Below are 6,759 nucleotides of genomic sequence, written 5' to 3'. Positions count from 1 at the left end.
CTCACAGAGAAATGTAAGCAACTGCATATGAGATAAATGCCCTAAGAGCCAGGAAATAAAATTTATTAACCAAGATACAGAGCATGTAAATGTCAACTAGTATAACTCTGGTTACTTGAGGTCTATGATTTATTTCCCAATGTCTTTCCAGTGAAATGAGTCCTTTTATTGCAGTGACTTTGAAATGACACTAAATCTCTTATCTTCATGTATACATGATAGCAACCTATGGAAAAGAGTCGGGGGACCTTAGGCACTCATAATGAAAATAGTTCATATAGTGGGAGCCAAGGAAGACAGAAGGGGAATGGAAAATTATTTTTTTTTCTGCCAGAAGCAGGTGGTAAATATATAGATTCTCTTAACTCCTTTTTTCTTGCCTGTCTTTCTCTCTCTCATCAGCCTTTTATCCTCTTCCTTCTCTCCTTTTTTCTCTTCTCCTTAATCTCCCTCTTCACCATTTTCCATCTTTCCTTTCCTCTCTGTCTATCTATACTGAATTCATGAAGAATCTTAACCCTAATTCTAAGTTACAGCTGCTGTCTTATTGCTTAAAAAAGGAAGTAGTTGGAGAGACTGTGACTCTACACAGAAGTCCAAGAATGGAGTCATATGCAATGCTTCTTGGAGATTCTCTTTTGACCTAGTACCATGACCATACTTTGACAACTATCCCCAGTGTTCCCTGGGGATTAACTTCTCCTTATCAACACTCAAAGGACAAACTGTGCAGGATATGCCTTTGCCTTTTCCAATAGATGGATTATACTATGCTATCCATTTGTGGTCACCAGCACTCCTACACTAGGTGAAATAAATATTAGTCATCACTTTAATTATAGCAGGTGTCTTTGCCTGTACAATTCTGAAAAAAAAAAACTGAAAGCTCCAAATATTTTTATCAATTCTAGAAACCTGAAAAAATCACCAAGATAGAATGTGGTGTGATACCAACTTCTGAAATGATTTCTTGGGGGCAGAGGCAGAGCCAAGATGGCAGAGAAAAGACAGCAAATTGACTGAGCCCTCCCCAAAACCTTTCCAAGTACATTTAAATAATGCCACAAAACAATTCCTGGAGTTCCAGAAGCCATAAAAGAATGTGGTGAAATAATTTTATAGCTAAAATCAGCTTAGAAGGTCAGCAGCAAAGGTCTGTTGCACCTGGGTGAGAGTGGAGCAGAGCTCAGCCCAGCACAGTTGCAGACCCAGCAAACCAGGATCAGGTCTTGGGAGTGAATTAATGAGAAGCTGAATAGTTGCTTTCAAATCTCTCAGCCCAGAGATGGGAAAGGGGTCAAACACTAGTCAGAAGGAGATTACAGGGTTCTCTTTGCTTGATTGGGGGCAGAACTCAGTTACTTGCTCATACTGAGATCTGGGTCTTAGTCCTGGGTGGCAATCTTAGGGTGAGAAGGAGCACTAGCATCCAAGAGCTTGTGGCAGCAGTGGAGCAGGAACTGTTATCACAGTTCAGGGCAGAAAAGAGTGCTTTTGGTCACTCACAGACCAGATCACCGGTCCAAAGAGTAATAAACATACCTCTCCTTAAATCATACCATCTTAAAAAGTAGTGAAAACATACAAGTCCTTAGAAGTATCTTTGAAAACACCTACCCAAATTTCTTGAAGCTTGAGACAGTGTGCCCTTCATCCTGGAAGCAGAGTACCACTTTAATAAACAGTTAAAAATCAAGACATAGACTGGAAAAATGAGCAAACAAGAGAAAAAAATCCTGACCATAAAAATTACTATGGTAACAAGGAAGAACAACACACACACACACACACATACACACACACACACACTATGATAATAAAGTAAAACTTATAACATTCAAAGCCTTTAAGAAAAATATTAATTCATCTCAAGCCATGGAAGAATTGAAAAAGGATTCTGAAAATCAAGTAAGATAGATAGAGGAAAACACGGAAAGAGAAATGAGAGTGATTCAAGAAAATTGTAAAAAAAAATAACTATGATTCAAGAGCTTGAGAAAGGAAGCACAAAAATAATGAAGAAAAAAAATCTTAAAAAACAGAGTAGGCCAAATATTAAAAGAGGTCCAGAAAACTAAGATGGCAGACCAAATGTAGGGACACACCAGAGCCCTCTCACAATTTCTTTGAGATACCTCTTGAAAAGTGAATCTGAACAAATTTGAGAGAGGTAGAATGCACTGGGAGACAGAGTGTGGCAGATTTCCAGCACAAGAGAGTTTGGAGGGTTGACTGGAGGGTTCTATTGCAGTGGGCTAGGAGAACACAAAGCGTGAGGAACTACACACAACCATACCAGAGAGGGAGCAGACCTTGCAGTCTGAATCACCAGCCCCAGTGGTGATGCCCAGTCCTCTTAGCACAAGACAGGAGTCTGTCAGAGCTAGGTGAAATAGAAGTGCAGGGTCTGTGGCTGTGGCAGCAGCTACTCCTGGGTCTATAAGCCCATAGATTGAACATTTCAAAGTCAACTTCTTGGTCTTCCAAGAGCCATGATGGCCGACTAAGTCCTCTCATCCCTCCCTTGAATAACCCAGAGAATAATGCCCTAGGAGAAACCCTGGAATAGTGGAACCAAAACTAGGGGCACAACAGTCTTTTAGCTCGAGAAGCTAGGGAGATGGGCCCCTCTTGCATTGGTGGAAAGAGGCCAGTGCAAGAAGGGAGGCATACCAGCAAGTCCCACCTCAGTAGACCAGTGGGAGTTCCTGAGCCCCAGGAGGATGGAGTTGGCAAGGGCCAACATCAGGACCCTTGGAATGCCTTTGCACAGTCAGGGCAATTGACAGACACCAGTGCAGACCAACAGCTGAGGCCAACTAATCTATAGTGCAGCACAAGGGGAAGAGGAGACTTCTAACAACCAGATCACCCCTCCCCAACACCTCGCACTGTGAGTTTCAGTATAACCCAGGGGAAACTCAGAAAGACTTCACCAGGCCTTGAACTTGGCACACACAAGACAATTCTAGCTCAGCACCAGGAGAGCTGCCATGCTATATAGGTTCAGGCTGATAAAACCAGAGGCCACAGCACACAAAGCTAATAAATAACAAGGCCCATAGCTCTCAACACAAGAAGCTTGGTACAGAGCCCCCTGTGTCCCAGAATCAAAGATGCACTTTAAAAGCCAGGAAAAAGGCAACCACCATGAAGAAGCAAATTAGAAAAGAAAAAAAGTCATAGAATCATATTATGGAGACAGAGAAGATCAAAAAATAAGAATACAGAAGAGGACAGTCTCGATACTATACCTGCATCTGAAACCTCAAAAGAGAATATGACCTGGTCTCAAGCCCAAAAAGCAATCCTGGAAGAGTTCAAGGATGATTTTAAATGCTGAATTAGAGAGATAAAATAAAAATTATAGAACCTAACAGGAGAAAATGACTCCTTGAAAAATAAAATTGGCCAAATGGAAAAAGAGATGCTGAAGCTTTCTGAATAAAACTGTTTGTTAGAAATTAGAATTGGACATACAGCCAGAAGTCAACAAAGACAAAGATCCTACATCAAAAGGCCCCAAGGAAAAAAAATAAGAATTTGTCTCAGGCCATGGCAGAGCTCAAAAAGGATTTGGAAAATCAAGTAAGAGAAGGAGAGGAAAAATTGGGGAGAGAAATGAGAGTGAGGCAACAAAATGATGAAAAACAAGTCAAAACCTGCTAAATGAGACAGAAAAAAATACTGAAGAAAATAACACATTAAAAATAGATTAACCCAAATGGCAAAAGAACCCTAAAAAGCCAATGAGGACAAGAATGCCTTAAAGGGCACAATTAGCCAAATAGAAAAGGAGGTCTAAAAGACCACTGAAGAAAATACTGCCTTAAAAATGACAATGGAGTTAATGAAACAAAATGGTAGGGAAGGTGGTCTAGCCATACCAAATATTAAAGTGTATTATTAAGCAGCAGTCATCAAAACTGGTACTAGCTAAGAAACATAGTGGTGGATAAATGGAGTAGGTTAGGTACATAAGATGCAGTAGTCAATGACTATAGCAATCTACTCTTTGATAAAACCAAAGAATCCAGCTTCTGGGTTAAGAATTCATTATTTCACAAAAACTGCTGGGAAAATTAGAAAATAGTATGGCAGAAACTGGGCATAGACCAATATATTACACCATATACAAAAATAAAGTGAAAATGGGTTCATGCTTTAGGAATAAAGGCTGATACTGTAAGCAATTTAGGAGAGTAAGGAATAATTTACCTGTCAGTTTTATGGAAAAGGGAAGAATTCATGACCCAACCAGATATAGAGTATATTACAAAATACAAAAGGGATAATTTTGATTTTGTTAAATTGAAAAGATTTTGTACAAACAAAGTCAATGCAAGGGCTTAGGAGGGAAGCAGATAGTTACAATCAGTGTCTCTGATAAAGGTCTTATCTATAAAATATACAGGGAACTGTTTCAAATTTATAGGAATACAAGTCATTCCCCAATTGAGAAAAGGTAAAAGGATATGAACAGGCAGTTTTCAGAGGAAGAAATTAAATATATCTATAGTCATATGAAAAAAATGATCTAAATTACTATTGATTATAGAAATGCAAAGCAAAACAACTCTTAGGTACCACATCTCTCCTGTCAGATTGACTAACAAGTCAAAACAGGAAAATGATAAATGCTGGCGATGATGTGGGAAAATTGGAACATTTTTACATTGTTAGTGGAGTTGTGAACTGATCCAGTCATTCTGGAGATCAATTTGAAACTATGCCAAAAGGGCTATAAAAATGTACATACCCTGTGACCAAGCAATACAATTTCTAGGGTAGAGATTTACCCTAGAGATCACAAAAGTGGGAAATGGACCAGGATGTACAAAATATTTATAACAGCTCTTTTTGTGGTGGCAAAGAATTGGAAATCAAGGATATGTCCATCAATTGGGCAATGGCTAAACAAATTGTGGCATATGAATGTAATGGAATACTATTGTGCTATAAGAAATGAGGAGCAGACAGACTTCATGGTAACCTGGAAAGACTTATATGAATTAATGTTGAGTGAGAGGAGCAGATCCAGGAGATCATTATACAAGATTACAGACACAGTATCTGTAAGGATTAGTTTTGATAGCTCTTCTCATCAGTGCAAGGTTCAATAACAGCTCCAAAACACTCATGGTGGAAAAAGCTATGCATATCCAGAAAAAGAATTATGGAATCTGAATGCAGATTGAGGCAAACTATTTGCACTCTTTTTTCCCCTTCTTTTTCACTTCTTCTTTCTCATGATTCATTCCATTGGTTATAATTCTTTTTTACAGCTGGACTATTATGTAAATAAGTTCAATATGAAGGTACATGAGAAATGTATATCGGATTACATGGCAACTTGGAGGTGAAGGAGGAGGAGAGGGAGTGAGAGAAAATTTGGAAATCAAAAACTTGTGGAACTGAGTGTTGTAAACTAAAAATTAATAAAAAAATTAATAAAAAACAATTTAGAGGGGCTGACATGTGTCATTTCTTTAAAGGAGTCATTAATTCTGGGGTCTAGGAGTATAGAAGAAGAAAGAGGTTGATATCATGATCCAAGTAAGCTTAGTAAAAAAAAAAAACACAAACAAGGAGTGTAGTAAAAATCTGAATTTCACCACAAATTCAAAATCTAAGAATGTGAAATAGAAGTTTTTGTAAGAGCATGATTTCAGGCCTAGATATGTCACTTCAGGAAAAGAAGGCAAGCAACAGGTCTGAGAAGTTGATTTTCTTACTCAACCTGAAAGCACAGGCCATACATAATAGGGAGAAGTTGAGAGGCTGTCCTTGGAAAAACAATCTCCAGTTTAATTGTACCCTTAACCTAATTCATTTTTCCCATAGCATATATAAAATAAAGAGAGGGAAAGTGTGAATAGAGGAGTGAGATGGACTCCATCAAGTAATCACTTGTCTTCTCCCAAAGCAATTCAAAGTCAGCAAGATTTCCCCTGAACAACAGGCTTATTGCTTTGGCCTTGCTGGAGAAAAGTTATTCCCTGATCTTTTTTTTCATTTAATGTACAAATTCTGGTTTCCTATCACTCTGTATGGAACCAGTCCAAGTAGGATGTGCAGAATATCTGATGGGAGTCCCTGTAATGTGTGAAGAATGAACTTTGGCCAGTCATAACTATATAGTAACAAACAAATGAAAATAACTTAAGAAATGTTATTTTGAAAGTTTTCAAGGCATGGGAGCTACTAGTGTGATTACCTTATCCCCAATTTTTTTCACTTTTTTGCTTATATTACTTTAGCCAATGAATGCAATCTTTGGAGGGAATTAAATCATGTACATATCTGAATTTGTTCAGGAAAAAACATGTTGCTACTAAAAGTATGGAAAAAAAGAAAGTAGTATAGAAAAGAGACGAGATGGGAAAAACGGATGCTGACAAAATAGGAAACATAGGAATGTTAACCAGTTAACTACCATTGTGACTCATGATTCCAACAGCCTAAATTATTATCTAAATATTGAAGGTGAATGCTTTTGCCATTAGCAAGTATTTCAATTCTCTTCTTTTTAAGGGCATTTTGAAGAAATGCGGATAGTGGGTGGTAGTCTTGTTAATCCATTTTCTGTGTTTTCTGTGCCTCTTAAAAGAATAAGATACTGAATGTAAATTGAAGAAGAAAAACCATCTGATATGAATTAGAATTGCATTGGAGTAGAGTTAAAATCAAGCCCAATGACAGCATATGTGTGTCATTGACAGTATTGTGCCAATTCTAAAGATTACAGCAACTCCTCAA

The sequence above is a fragment of the Trichosurus vulpecula genome, chromosome 1, assembly GCF_011100635.1.
Source record: "Trichosurus vulpecula isolate mTriVul1 chromosome 1, mTriVul1.pri, whole genome shotgun sequence".
Taxonomy (NCBI): domain Eukaryota; kingdom Metazoa; phylum Chordata; class Mammalia; order Diprotodontia; family Phalangeridae; genus Trichosurus; species Trichosurus vulpecula.
The sequence above is the reverse complement of the archived record's forward strand: the minus strand, read 5'-3'. Positions refer to the sequence as shown.